The sequence below is a fragment of the Triticum dicoccoides genome, chromosome 6B (assembly GCF_002162155.2).
Source record: "Triticum dicoccoides isolate Atlit2015 ecotype Zavitan chromosome 6B, WEW_v2.0, whole genome shotgun sequence".
NCBI lineage: Eukaryota > Viridiplantae > Streptophyta > Magnoliopsida > Poales > Poaceae > Triticum > Triticum dicoccoides.
Genome location: NC_041391.1, coordinates 546,153,830 through 546,169,929, shown reverse-complemented (window position 1 = coordinate 546,169,929; position 16,100 = coordinate 546,153,830).

The following is a 16,100-nucleotide window of genomic DNA, read 5'->3' as shown; positions in this document are numbered from 1 at the left end:
CCGTATATAAAGGAGCAAGGGGGGAGGCCGGCCGGCCCCTTGGGCGCGCCAAGGGAGGAGGAATCCTCCTCCTAGTAGGAGCAGGACTCCTCCTTTCCTACTCCTACTAGGAGGGGGAAGGAAGGGGGAGAGGGGGAAGGAAAGGGGGGCGCCGCCCCCCTCCTAGTCCAATTCGGACCAGAGGGGGGAGGGGGCGCGCGGCCCATGCTGGCCGCTCCTCTCTCCTTTCCCCTAAGGCCCATAAGGCCCAATACTCTCCCGGGGGGTTCCGGTAACCCCCCAGGCACTCCGGTTTTCTCCCAAATCACCCGGAACACTTCTGGTGTCCGAATATAGTCGTCCAATATATCAATCTTTATGTCTCGACCATTTCGAGACTCCTCGTCATGTCCGTGATCACATACGGCACTCCGAACAAGCTTCGGTACATCAAAACTTATAAACTCATAATAAAACTGCCATCGTAACGTTAAGCGTGCGGACCCTACGGGTTCGAGAACTATGTAGACATGACCTAGAACCATTCTCGGTCAATAACCAATAGCGGGACCTGGATGCCCATATTGGTTCCTACATATTCTACGAAGAACTTTATCGGTCAAACCGCATAACAACATACGTTGTTCCCGTTGTCATCGATATGTTACTTGCCCGAGATTTGATCGTCGGTATCCAATACCTAGTTCAATCTCGTTACCGGCAAGTCTCTTTACTCGTTCCGTAATGCATCATTCCGTAACTAACTCATTATCTACATTGCTTGCAAGGCTTATAGTGATGTGCATTACCGAGAGGGCCCAGAGATACCTCTCCGGCAACCGGAGTGACAAAACCTAATCTCGGAATACGCCAACCCAACATGTACCTTCGGAGACACCTGTAGTACTCCTTTATAATCACCCAGTTACGTTGTGACGTTTGGTAGCACCCAAAGTGTTCCTCCGGTAAACGGGAGTTGCATAATCTCATAGTTACAGGAACATGTATAAGTCATGAAGAAAGCAATAGCAACATACTGAACGATCAAGTGCTAGGCTAACGGAATGGGTCATGTCAATCACATCATTCTCCTAATGATGTGATCCCATTAATCAAATGACAACACATGCCTATGGTTAGGAAACATAACCATCTTTGATCAGCAAGCTAGTCAAGTAGAGGCATACTAGTGACACTATATTTGTCTATGTATTCACACATGTATTATGTTTCCGGTTAATACAATTCTAGCATGAATAATAAACATTTATCATGAAATAAGGAAATAAATAATAACTTTATTATTGCCTCTAGGGCATATTTCCTTCAGTCTCCCACTTGCACTAGAGTCAATAATCTAGTTCACATCACCATGTGATTAACACCCATAGTTCACATCACCATGTGATTAACACCCATAGTTCACATCGTCATGTGATCAACACCCAAAGCGTTTACTAGAGTCAATAATCTAGTTCACATCACTATGTGATTAACACCCAAAGAGTACTAAGGTATGATCATGTTTTGCTTGTGAGAGAAGTTTAGTCAACGGGTCTGTCACATTCAGAGCCGTATGTATTTTGCAAATATTCTATGTCTACAATGCTCTGCACGAAGCTACTCTAGCTAATTGCTCCCACTTTCAATATGTATCCAGATCAAGACTTAGAGTCATCTGGATCAGTGCCAAAACTTGTATCGACGTAACTCTTTACGACGAACCTTTTGTGACCTCCATAATCGAGAAACATATCCTTATTCCACTAAGGATAATTTTGACCAATGTACAGTGATCTACTCCTAGATCACTATTGTACTCCCTTGCCAAACCAGGGCAGAGTATACAATAGGTCTGCTCCATAGCATGGCATACTTTTATAGAACCTATGACTGAAGCATAGGGAATGACTTCCATTCTCATTCTATTTTCTGCTGTGGTCAGGATTTGAGTCTTACTCAATTTCACACCTTGTAACACAGGCAAGAAACTCTTTCTTTGACTATTCCATTTTGAACTACTTCAAAATCTTGTCAAGGTATGTACTCATTGAAAACACTTTTCAAGCGTCTTGATCTATCTCTATAGATCTTGATGCTCAATATGTAAGCAGCTTCACCGAGGTCTTTCTTTGAAAAAAAAACTCCTTTCAAACTCTCCTTTATGCTTTGCAGAATAATTCTACATTATTTCCGATCAACAATATGTCATTCACATATACTTATCAAAAATGTTGTAGTGCTCCCACTCACTTTCTTGTAAATACAGGCTTCACCGCAAGTCTGTATAAAACTATATGCTTTGATCAACTCATCAAAGCGTATATTCCAACTCCGAGATGCTTGCACCAGTCCATAGATGGATCGCTGGAGCTTGCACATTTTGTTAACACCTTTAGGATTTACAAAACCTTTTGGTTGCATCATATACAACTCTTCTTAAATAAAATCCATTAAGGAATGCAGTTTTGTCTATCCATTTGCTAGATTTCATAAAATGCGGCAATTCCTAACATGATTCAGACAGACTTAAGCATAGATACGAGTGAGAAACTCTCATCGTAGTCAACACTTTGACCTTGTCGAATACCTTTTGCGACAATTCTAGCTTTGTAGATAGTAACACTACTATCAGCGTCCGTCTTCCTCTTGAAGATCCATTTATTCTTAATGACTCACCGATCATCGGGCAAGTCAATCAAAGTCTACACTTTGTTCTCATACATGGATCATATCTCAGATTTCATGGCCTCAAGCCATTTTGCGGAATCTGGGCTCATCATTGCTTCCTCATAGTTCGTAGGTTTATCATGGTCTAGTAACATGACTTTCAGAACAGGATTACCGTACCAGTCTGGTGCGGACCATACTCTAGAAGACCTACGAGGTTCTGTAGTAACTTGATCTGAAGTTTCATGATCATCATCATTGGCTTCCTCACTAATTGGTGTAGGAATCACTGGAACTGATTTCTATGATGAACTACTTTCCAATTCGGGAGAAGGTACAAATTACCTTATCAAGCTCTACTTTCCTCCCACTCACTTCTTTCAAGAGAAACTCCTTCTCTAGAAAGGATCCATTTTTAGCAATGAATATCTTGCCTTCGGATCTGTGATAGAAGGTGTACCCAACAGTTTCCTTTGGGTATTCTATGAAGACGCACTTCTCCGATTTGGGTTTGAGCTTATCAGGATGAAACTTTTTCACATAAGCATCGTAGCCCCAAACTTTAAGAAATGACAACTTGGGTTTCTTGCTAAACCACAGTTCATATGGTGTCGTCTCAACGGATTTAGATGGTGCCAAACGTGAATGCAGCTGTCTCTAATGCATAACCCCAAAACGACAATGGTAAATCAATAAGAGACATCATAGATCGCACCATATCCAATAAAGTGCGGTTACGACGTTCGACACACCATAACGTTGTAGTGTTCCAGGTGGCGTGAGCTGTGAAACTATTCCACATTGTTTTAATTGAAGACCAAACTCGTAACTCAAATATTCGTCTCCGCGATCAGATCGCAGAAACTTTATTTTCTTGTTATGTTGATTTTTCCACTTCACTCTAAAATTCTTTGAACCTTTCAACTATTTCAGACTTATGTTTCATCAAGTAGATATACCCATATCTGCTCAAATCATCTTGTGAAGGTCAGAAAATAACGATACTTGCCACGAGCATCAACACTCATTGGATTGCATACATCAGTATGTATTATTTCCAATAAGTCAGTAGCTTGTTCCATTGTTCTGGAGAACGGAGTTTTAGTCATCTTGCCCAAAAGGCACGGTTCGCAAGCATCAAATGATTCATAACCAAGTGATTCCAAAAATCCATCTTCATGGAGTTTCTTCATGCGCTTTACACCAATATGACCCAAATGGCAGTGCCACAAATAAGTTGCACTATCATTATTAACTTTGCATCTTTTGGCATCAATATTATGAATATGTGTATCACTACGATCGAGATCCAACAAACTATTTTCATTGGGTGTATAACCATCGAAGGTCTTATTCATGTAAACAGAATAACAATTATTCTTTAACTTCAAATGAATAACCGTATCGCAATAAACATGATCAAATCATATTCATGTTCAACGCAAACGCCAAATAACATTTATTTAGGTTTAACACTAATCCCGAAAGTATAGGGAGTGTGCGATGATGATCATATCAATTTTGGAACCACTGCCAACACACATTGTCACTTTACCCTCAACTAGTTTCTGTTTATTCTGTAACTCCTGTTTCGAGTTACTAATATTAGTAACCGAACAAGTATCAAATACTCAGGGGCTACTATAAACACTAGTAAGGTACACATCAATAACCTGTATATCAAATATACCCTTGTTCACTTTGCCATCCTTCTTATCCACCAAATACTTGGGGTGGTTCCGCTTCTAGTGACCAGTCCCTTTGCAGTATAAGCACTTAGTCTCAGGCTTAGGTCCAGACTTGGGCTTCTTCACTTTGAGCAGCAACTTGCTTGCCGTTCTTCTTGAAGTTCCCCTTCTATCCCTTTGCCCTTTTCTTGAAACTAGTGGTCTTGTTAACCATCAACACTTGATGTTTTTCTTGATTTCTACCTTCGTCGATTTCAGCATCACGAAGAGCTTGGGAATCACTTACGTCATCCCTTCCATATTATAGTTCATCACGAAGTTCTACTAACTTGGTGATGGTGACTAGAGAATTCTGTCAATCACTATTTTATCTGGAAGATTAACTCCCACTTGATTCAAGCGATTGTAGTACCCAGACAATCTGAGCACATGCTCAATAGTTGAGCGATTCTCCTCCATCTTTTAGCTATAGAACTTGTTGGAGACTTCATATCTCTCAACTCGGGTATTTGCTTGAAATATTAACTTCAATTCCTGGATCATCTCATATGGTCCATGACGTTCAAAACGTCTTTGAAGTCCCGATTCTAAGCCGTTAAGCATGGTGCACTAAACTATGAAGTAGTCATCATATTGAGCTAGCCAAACGTTCATAACATCTGCATCTGCTCCTGCAATAGGTCTGTCACCTAGCGGTGCATTAAGGACATAATTCTTCTGTGCAGCAATGAGGATAAACCTCAGATCACGGATCCAATCCGCATCATTTCTACTAACATCTTTCAACACAGTTTTCTCTAGGAACATATCAAAATAAACATATGAAAGCAACAACGCAAGCTATTGATCTTACAACATAATTTGCAAAATACTAGCAGGACTAAGTTCATGATAAATTTAAGTTCAATTAATCATATTACTTAAGAACTCCCACTTAGACAGACATCTCTCTAGTCATCTAAGTGATCACATGATCCAAATCAACTAAACCATAACCGATCATCACGTGAGATGGAGTAGTTTTCAATGGTGAACATCACTATGTTGATCATATCTACTATATGATTCACGCTCGACCTTTCGGTCTCCGTGCTCCGAGGCCATATCTGCATATGCTAGGCTCGTCAAGTTTAACATGAGTATTCCGCGTGTGCAAAACTGGCTTGCACCCGTTGTAGATGGACGTAGAGCTTATCACACCCGATCATCACGTGGTGTCTGGGCACGATGAACTTTGGCAACGGTGCATACTCAGGGAGAACACTTCTTGATAATTAGTGAGAGATCATCGTAAAAAGATACCGTCAATCAAAACAGAATAAGATGTATAACAGATAAACATCATATGCAATCAAAATATGTGACATGATATGGCCATGATCATCTTGCGCCTTTGATCTCCATCTCCAAAGTACTGTCATGATCTCTATCGTCACCGGCACGACACCATGATCTTCATCATCTTGATCTATATTAATGTGTCATCACATGGTTGTCTCACCAATCATTGCTCTTGCAACTATTGCTATCGTATAGCGATAAAGTAAAGCAATTATTTGGCACTTGCATCTTATGCAACAAAGAGACATCCATAGGTCTTCTGCCAGTTGCCGATAACTTTAACAAAACATGATCATCTCATACAACAACTTATATCTTATCACGTCTTAACCATACCACATCACAACATGCCCTGCAAAAACAAGTTAGACGTCCTCTACTTTGTTGTTGCAAGTTTTACGTGGCTGCTACGGGCTTAAGCAAGAACCAATCTCACCTACGCATCAAAACCACAACGATAGTTTGTCAAGTTGGTGCTGTTTTAACCTTCGCAAGGACCGGGCGTAGCCAAACTCGGTTCAACTAAAGTTGGAGAAACTGACACCCGCTAGCCACCTGTGTGCAAAGCACGGCGGTAGAACCAGTCTCGCGTAAGCGTACGCGTAATGTCGGTCCGGGCTGCTTCATCCAACAATACCGCCGAACCAAAGTATGACATGCTGGTAAGCAGTATGACTTGTATCGCCCACAACTCACTTGTGTTCTACTCGTGCATATAACATCAACGCATAAAACCTAGGCTCAGATGCCACTGTTGGGGAACATAGTAATTTCAAAAATTTCTGACGCACACACAAGATCATGGTGATGGCATAGCAACGAGAGGGGAGAGTATTGTCCACGTACCCTCGTAGACCGTAAGCGGAAGCGTTATGACAACGCGGTTGATGTAGTCGTACGTCTTCACGATCCGACCGATCCAAGTACCGAACGTACGGCACCTCCGAGTTCAGCACACGTTCAGCTCGATGACGATCCCGGGCTCCGATCCAGCAAAGCGTCGGGGATGAGTTCCGTCAGCACGACGGCGTGGTGACGATGATGATGTTCTACCGGCGCAGGGCTTCGCCTAAACTCCGCGACGATATGACCGAGGTGGAATATGGTGGAGGGGGGCACCGCACACGGCTAAGGAACGATCCGTAGATCAACTTGTGTGTCTATGGGGTGTCCCCCCGCCCCCGTATATAAAGGAGCAAGGGGGGGAGGCCGGCCGGCCCCTTGGGCGCGCCAAGGGAGGAGGAATCCTCCTCCTAGTAGGAGTAGGACTCCTCCTTTCCTACTCCTACTAGGAGGGGGAAGGAAGGGGGAGAGGGGGAAGGAAAGGGGGGGCGCCGCCCCCCTCCTAGTCCAATTCGGACCAGAGGGGGGAGGGGGCGCGCGGCCCATGCTGGCCGCCCCTCTCTCCTTTCCCCTAAGGCCCATAAGGCCCAATACTCTCCCGGGGGGTTCCGGTAACCCCCCGGCACTCCGGTTTTCTCTGAAATCACCCGGAACACTTCCGGTGTCCGAATATAGTCGTCCAATATATCAATCTTTATGTCTCGACCATTTCGAGACTCCTCGTCATGTCCGTGATCACATCCGGGACTCCGAACAAACTTCGGTACATCAAAACTTATAAACTCATAATAAAACTGTCATCATAACGTTAAGCGTGCGGACCCTATGGGTTCGAGAACTATGTAGACATGACCTAGAACCATTCTCGGTCAATAACCAATAGCGGGACCTAGATGCCCATATTGGTTCCTACATATTCTACGAAGATCTTTATCGGTCAAACCGCATAACAACATACGTTGTTCCCTTTGTCATCGGTATGTTACTTGCCCGAGATTTGATCGTCGGTATCCAATACCTAGTTCAATCTCGTTACCGGCAAGTCTCTTTACTCGTTCCGTAATGCATCATTCCGTAACTAACTCATTAGCTACATTGCTTGCAAGGCTTATAGTGATGTGCATTACCGAGAGGGCCCAGAGATACCTCTTCGACAATCGGAGTGACAAAACCTAATCTCGAAATACACCAACCCAACATGTACCTTCGGAGACACCTGTAGTACTCCTTTATAATCACCCAGTTATGTTGTGACATTTGGTAGCACCCAAAGTGTTCCTTCGGTAAACGGGAGTTGCATAATCTTATAGTTACAGGAACATGTATAAGTCATGAAGAAAGCAATATCAACATACTGAACGATCAAGTGCTAGGCTAACGGAATGGGTCATGTCAATCACATCATTCTCCTAATGATGTGATCCCATTAATCAAATGACAACACATGTCTATGGTTAGGAAACATAACCATCTTTGATCAACAAGCTAGTCAAGTAGAGGCATACTAGTGACACTATGTTTGTCTATGTATTCACACATGTATTATGTTTCCGGTTAATACAATTCTAGCATGAATAATAAACATTTATCATGAAATAAGGAAATAAATAATAACTTTATTATTGCCTCTAGGGCATATTTCCTTCACAAGGTGGTATCAGAGCACACGCTAACTGTAGGACACGGCCACTAAGCTTAAACCCTAGATCACTACTCTTTCTTCTCATTTCTGACTCCTCATCTTTTCTATTCTTTAGGATGGCGGATGCAAAGATCAAGTTCACACAACCAGATGAGAACTCACCTTTTGGATATCACTTGAAGGAAGCCACTAGATACCTGAACATAGGAGTACCAAGCTTGACCGGGACTTTCAGCGCCACTTTACCCGAAGAGGAGCGCTGGAGGATTCAAGTCTACATTCCAGGAAGGACATTTGCGCCAGCCACGGAACCAATAGAGTTTACCTTTGATGCACCAACATGTAGCCTAGGAAAGAGCATGGCAGCTCACATCGCCATGGGACGAATTGGAGAAGTTTACCACAACGATCTCAAGAATACTATCTATCAGATTTGTGGGTGCCGAGATGAGCACTGGGAGATGATCACCACCAGGAAGGACAGATCAATCACAGCTTATATTCAGGAGTTAAACCAACACATCCGACGCCAGGAGAATTAGATGTGCGCAGATATGGAGGAGCTACAGAAGGCTATGACCAGGATCAAGGAGCTAGAAGCAGAACTCAAGGCTACACGTAAAGACTATATGGAAGAAATTGTCGCTCTAGTAAGACAGAACGGTGACCTTAAAGAGAAGATTGGAGTATTCATGGGAGGATCAGCACCCAGAGGAGAAGAGGATGAACCTACTTGTCCAGACAATTATATCATCATCGACGACACCGACTCGGATCCCGACGACAATGATGATGACTATGTTGATGAAGCTGGAGCAGATATCATGGAATCTGCATCAAAGCAGTTTTTCTAGTTGAGCACCATAACAATAGTAGAATTTTCCACCATTTAATTAGTTTTAGTCCAAGCACTTTTTGTAACGATAGTTAGACCGTTGTATGCCCTTGTTTGAATTGGTTGGAATGATATTGTGTGCTTTTGTCTCATGTGCATATGGGTAGTGTTATCTCACTAGACCTCATTCTATTCTTAACTCTCCCCTCCCCTTTAAACCCTCAGATGCCTCCGAGACGCGACCCCGAGTTTGTTTTTCCGCCGGAGATCGCTCAGTTGATTCAGCAGCAGAATACCTTGATTCAAACATTGGTACAGAACCAAGGCAACAACAACAACAACCCACCACCACCACCACCTGTTGACCATCTGGCACGTTTCTTAAGGCTGAATCCGCCGGTGTTTTTCAGTAGCACCGAGCCGATAGTAGCAAATGATTGGCTCCGTAAGATAGGGAGGGAGTTGAACACTGCAGGATGCACAGATGGAGAAAAGGTGAAGTTTGCCGCACATCAGCTTGACGGACCCGCAACAGCATGGTGGGAGAATTTTACAGCCACTTACCCTGTAGACACTGTCGCATGGAATCAGTTTCTGCAAGCTTTTCGTACTGCCCATGTTTCAGCTGGAGCTATGGCCATGAAGAAGCGTGAGTTTCGCAACTTACGCCAAGGAGGACGGACAGTTGGCCAGTATGTGCATGATTTTAGTAAGCTAGCCCGTTATGCCCCAGATGACGTTGCTATGGATGCAGCTAAGCAGGAGAAGTTTCTAGAAGGATTGAATAATGAGCTGAGCATGCAATTGATGGTAGCCACTTTCAATAACTACCAGGAGCTAGTAGATCGTGCTCTTATGATTGAGGGGAAGCAGCAGCAGATTGACAATCGTAAGAGGAAGTATGCACAGGGGAAGTACAATTCCGGAGCTCAGCAGAAACCCCGCTTTACCCTAAAGTTAGGATGACACTTTCAGCATACTCATGGAGGAGGCAGCTCGCACAATCACAATGGCACAAAGAATGGAAACGGGAATGGAGGAAGCAATGGACAAAGCCGCACCAACCCGTCAACACCATCCAAGGTAGACCTGAGCCATATCACTTGTTATAAGTGTCGTAAGACGGGGCATTATGCAAATGATTGTCCTGAAGCCCAAAATGGAAATGGCAATGGAAGCTCAGGAAAGAAGCCGAACCCTTTCAACAGAGGACAGGTGAACCACGTCACCGTGGAGGAGGTTGAGGCTCAGCCAGACGCAGTAACAGGTAAGTTTTTGGTTAAGGCATTTACTGCAGTTGTTCTTTTCGATACTGGTGCATCGCATTCATACATATCAAGGGGATTTGTGGATAAGTTTACCCTGCCCACTAAGAATCTTAAGACACCCATGCTAGTAAGTTCACCGGGAGCTGAGTTTATGGTCAGTCAAGGATGCTTTCAGGTGCCATTAGGTATAGGAAGGCATGTTTTCCCAACGGATTTAATTATAATGGAATCCCAAGGTTTGGATGTAATTCTTGGTATGGATTGGCTGTCGATGTATGGAGGGAACATTGATTGCGCCAGTAAGACAATTTTGCTTACGACACCAGAAGGAATAAGAATCAAGTATGTATCACGGCATGAGCCGAGAAGAGCACATGTAAATTCCTTATCAGGAGTTGTGTCGGGGATATACCCCATGGTATAAACCGCCGAATGTATGACCCGGCTAGAGTTTGGCGATTCACCGGCGACCCACTTGGACCTGGCGGTTTAAGATTCATTGGTAATCCGGCAGGCGGGTCAGAGGAGCGACAAGACCCGGTGGCCCAACGGGCGGTTTATGGAAGGCCAGATGACGCTATGGTGGGACGGTTTATGAGGAAAGCGTAAGGACTATTCTCCTACAAAGGAAGCAAGACTAGGACTCCACTTGTAATAGAGTAATCCTAATCCTACTAGGACTAGTCATGTAACCCGCCCCTTCAACATATATACGGAGGGGCAGGGCTCCCCAAAGAGGGACAAGCAAGAAGAAACAATCTTAGGGCTAGACACAAAGAGGAGAGCCGGTTTACGGCGACTCCCTCGTGATGATAATGAGACCTAGCCTCAAACAGCATGTAGGGTTTTTATCGGATGATGTTTCCCGGGGCCAGAAGCTGTCTAAAACCCTTGTCTTGCGTGTTGATCCGCCCTGCGTCTCTCGTACCACTCAACCCCTCTCAAACTACCACATAGATGCGTTGGCCTCACGACTAAGTCCTGACACTAAGGACATCTGTCGTGACAAATCCACGACAGTTGGCGCCCACCGTGGGGCCTGCGCACGGTGGTGTTGAGTTCTTGAATGGACTTTTCTTAGGGTTCGAGGAGATCACAGTTGGTTAGATGAAGAGGCGCTGGCACGGAGCAATCTCGCAGGATAACCCGGCATGGGAAAACCCTGAGTAGAACCGGCAAAAATCATCATTTTGTGATTAACTCTGGAGCTGACAGTACAAGAGAAAATTAGGTTTGTGTCATTGCGTGCTGCGCGGCAGACGGATGTAACCTGACGATCCGTCGAATCCGAAGACTGGCTAATATCTGCTGCGATGGCTGCCATGTAAACCGAGACGACATCTACTTGTGACCTGATCGGATTCTTTGTTACGCTGCTACCGAAGAGGATTGAATCATTGCGGCTGGCGTCATCACGTGAAGACACAGGAAATATCAAGTGGAGATTCCAGCATAAACAGTATTGAACAAACCGGCCTGAAAAGAAACGGGCGTGGACTCGGAGTCAACCCCCGGTTCGTCTCCACCACGGGTCGCCTGTAGCCTTGCCAATTTTTGCCTCCGCGTCAAGTCACCTCCGAGCGCCCTACCTCGGATCGACCTCCCTTCGCTGGCGCTCCGCCACTGTCTTTGCAGTCGGCATCAACCGCCGCCGTCATGCCGCCCCGGACTCTTCCGCCACCGCGACCGTCGTGCCGTCCCTCCTCCATGGCTGCCTCTGCTCGGTCTCATGCTATTGCTCTGCCGAGAGCCGTCGTACTAGGCTCCCACGCGCCGTCACGATGCGCTTCCACCTTAGCCGCTTGATGCTTCCAAAGCGCCCGCCTCAACTGGCCGCCTCGCCGGCGTATCTTCATCGTTCGGCCACAAGTCACCGTCGCTGAGTGCATTGCATTAACATCACCATCGCGGAGAGTTGCCGCTTTGTATGGGTCGCCCGCCTCTGCTAGCCAGGGATGCCTCAAGCTGGCCACGGCCGTCTCCGCTCCATCTCCAGGCCATCATGCTTTGCGTCGAGCTGCCCGGCATATACCTCTGACTTCCTCGTGCGCGGCCGTGCCTCGACAAGTTGCCGGCTGCGCCGCCCGAAGCGCTGTTGCGCCTGTGTTGATCCGCCCCACTGCTCCTACCGCCTCCACTGTGGCCCTACCCGCAAGTGCCCCCACAGCTGCATGTTGAATCGCCCGAGCCAGGCCACTCCTTTTCCTTGATACAGTATCTGCAAAACTGAATAAAGCAATGGAAGTTATCGACTGCTTCTTCAGTTAATGGAGAAAATGGATTAGAGGATGAAGTACCATTGGTGTTCTCTGACAGTAATCAAGCATGGACTTTCTTACTGAAGCATTTCGGAAGGCAATTCGACAATGCATGAAATGAAGAGAAAAAGGATGCTATGGTTGAGCTTCTTAAGAGGGTCGTATTTTCATGCACAGTTGATGAGTTCATTCAGTATATGGAGCAACTTAAAAAGCGAATCTGATAATCTTGCTGAATAGCTTTTGGAGATCAAACCTAGGAGAGGATCAAACCACAGCTCACATCCAGTGATTCGGAGTCAGATCAATCAAATCATGAAGACTGACGGGAGCGCAGCGTAGTGTGTGCCTCGTGGACCATCAGATCACAAGTTGCCGAAGAAGGCATACTCCACCGGAGTGGTGCTGTATATGAGTGCAACAGTTGTACCCAATTTTACACTGCTCCACGTCTCCGCCCTGCTGCCACTGTTTGTGACCATGGATGCAACCCGGGGTACCCGCGACAAGCCGGCCTACCGGCACTGCACAATACAACAAGGTTCTATCCCCTACATATTTTATCAGTACAAATATTTTTTTTTGAAAGAACAATTACTCTGGTCTTTGCTATTTTTGGGCAGGACCATTATTTGTTATAAAGGTGACACAAAGGGGCGCGCGCCAAGATTATTGTACTAGGGTCAGTCTGTGCCATGCTGCTGGACGGTTACATGAGTAAGTCACCGTCCCCCGCTTCATCAACGTCGGGGCCAACTCGCGCGTCCGCACCGGCTTACAACATCGCGGCCAACTCGCCGTCCGCACCGGCTTACAACGACGCGGCCGGTTCATCCGGTTGCTCCTGCGGGTGACTCATCCGTGGTTGATTTTAGCTTCACAGCGGTGGATAAATTCCGGCCTAACATATCAGGTGACATCTATCTAAGTCCATTTTGGGCACATATTTTTTTTGTCAGAAGAACAATTACTTTGGGTTGTATTTTTGATATACAGGACAATCATTCATTGTAAACGTGGTCTATACCATGGGTACGGAGCACTCGTTAGCAATGTTCTGCACTGGCGTTTAATCCGTGTCATACCACCCGGTGAATGAACGTGAGCAAGTCGCCGTCCCTGTGTCCCGGTTTACATCAGCTTGCCGGGACCACGCCAGCGATTAACTCGCCCGTTCGTGCCGGTTTACGACACTGGTGCCGATCCTCCCCGTCCGCACCGGTTTACAATGCCACGGCCGACTCATCTATCCGAGCTGCCTCTGATGTTGCGATCGTTTTTGTCGTCCGTCTCTCGCGGCCTGGTCTACATCAACATACCGGGCCGCACCTGTCTGCATGAGCTGTTTATTGAGTATGAGCAAGTCACAGCTTGGGTAGCCCGGTTTTTCTTTCAACAAAAAGGAGGCAAATTATCATATACTATCAACCGTCGTCTGCACTGGATGGCTCAATGGGCAGGCGCACAAGTCACCGCCACTACAGTTTGGTTAACTTCAAATTGCCAGTTGGAAGGAACCATTGGCCGAGTTACTGACACGGCTCATACGGGATTATTTATAACCCGCCGCAGTCACCTCAACCTTCTGTGGATTCACATCGTGCTATCAACATCAATGATATACAAGTTATGCCGGGTTATATCACGGTCAAATATGGAGAGTCTCAAGCCAACTCCTCGAGTCACCTTTGAGACTCGGGGGCTACGATGACATGACTCAGCAAATCTTGCCAGTTTCAGCCGGTTTAAGAAACCCCAAGACGATGGAGGGAAAGATAACCCGGTCCCGGAGGCTACTGTTATATTGATGAAAATTTAAAGGCTGTCAGAAAATTTCTGGCTTAGAAAGTATATGACAGTTACAAAATCCTGGCTCAATGAAGAAGATTCAGGTCATCAGAAAGGATTCCGATTTAAAATTCGGCTCAAGGGAAGTCAGTTTCACTGAAGCTCTCAAATATCCGGTTTACAATCCGGTTCAAGGGAAATCTGTTCTCCCACAAAGCTCTAAAGCGCTCAAATCCGGTTTAACAATGTACGGTTCAAAAAGGAATTAACTTCTTGCAAGTTCGAGTTTAAAGGCCGTCAGAAAATTTCCGGCTGAAAATGAAGATTCCGGTTTAAAATCCGGTTCAAGGGAAAGATGTCTCCCACAAAGCTTTGAAGCTCTCAATATCCGGTTTAACGTCCGGCTCAAGAAGGATTTATCTCTTGCAAAAAGTTAAAGGGTGCCAAAGAGGACCTGCTGCCATGATGCGTGGTTCAAACATGGGTATCATGCCTTATTGGCTTATCATGTTATTGATCACTTGGGGGCTTGGTCATGTCTGAACCATAGTCACACCTCTTGATCGGTGCAATGCCACAATATCACTTGGGGGATTGGTCGCGTCCAAACCAATGCAACACCTTTTGATAGGCGAAAGCCACCAGATCACTTGGGGACATGGTCAAGTCTGAACCAGTCATGCCTCTTGATCGGCCTAAGGCCACATAATCACTTGGGGGCTTGGTCGAACCCGAACCATTGCCATGCCTTTTGATCGGCATAAATGCCACGGTTTCATTTGGGGACCTGGCTGACTTGAACCATCGCCACACCTATTGGGGGCTTGGTCCCGTGTGACCATGGTAACACCATCTGATCAGCTCAATAAAACATTTTTCTTGCAAACGGTTTTATCATTGCCTTTTGCTTCAGTCATTTTCTTAAATGACTATTATTTTTTTTTGCGTTTTTTTAAACCGACAATGTTAATCCGGTTCGACTGTCAATTACAAATTGGCGGAACACGGTCAAATCTTAATCCGGAGACTATCTGCCCGGTTTGATTTTATGTTACCATCTTATTATGGAGTAAATCGGTGTTGATTAACCCGACTTGACTTTCAATTACAAGTTGTCAGTATATGATCAAATCATAATCCGGAGACTATCCGCCCGGTATGGTTTGACTACGAGTCGCCAGTATTATATATGGTTAAACCAGTGTTTATCACAACCCGGTACGGTTTTATCATAAACCATCATAGTATGAAAGGAGATATCATTACTCAAGATTGGGGTTATCACCCTTACTACAAAAAATTGGTTGGTAAACCAATGATGTGATTCAATGTCACAGGTATGATATATTTCATATTTGATTATTCTTAAGTGCAGCCTTGGTTATAAACCTGGGTTATATGTTGGGCATTATGACCCGTCCGGCGGTAAACCGCCAGGACACTTTAAACTTGTTGTATGCAGAAACAGGTTGAATAAAGCATGATGATAAATTATCCGGTGTTTATTAAACCGGCCTGGCTTTAAGACTATAAGTCGCCAGTATATGATGAGAAATTATCCGGTGTTTGTTAACCCGGCCTGGCTTTGGACTATAAGTCGCCAGTACATATTTGGATTGCGCCATTGGAATCATGCGCTCATAAATCATTGGATTATATTATTCAAATCTTCAAATAGCCAACATGGCTGGATTTTTATTATGGTTATCAATAACCAGTATTATGATTAAGGTTTTCAAAGTCGCTTTAGTGCAATGGCTATCATATTATCAATGGATAGGTTTTTAT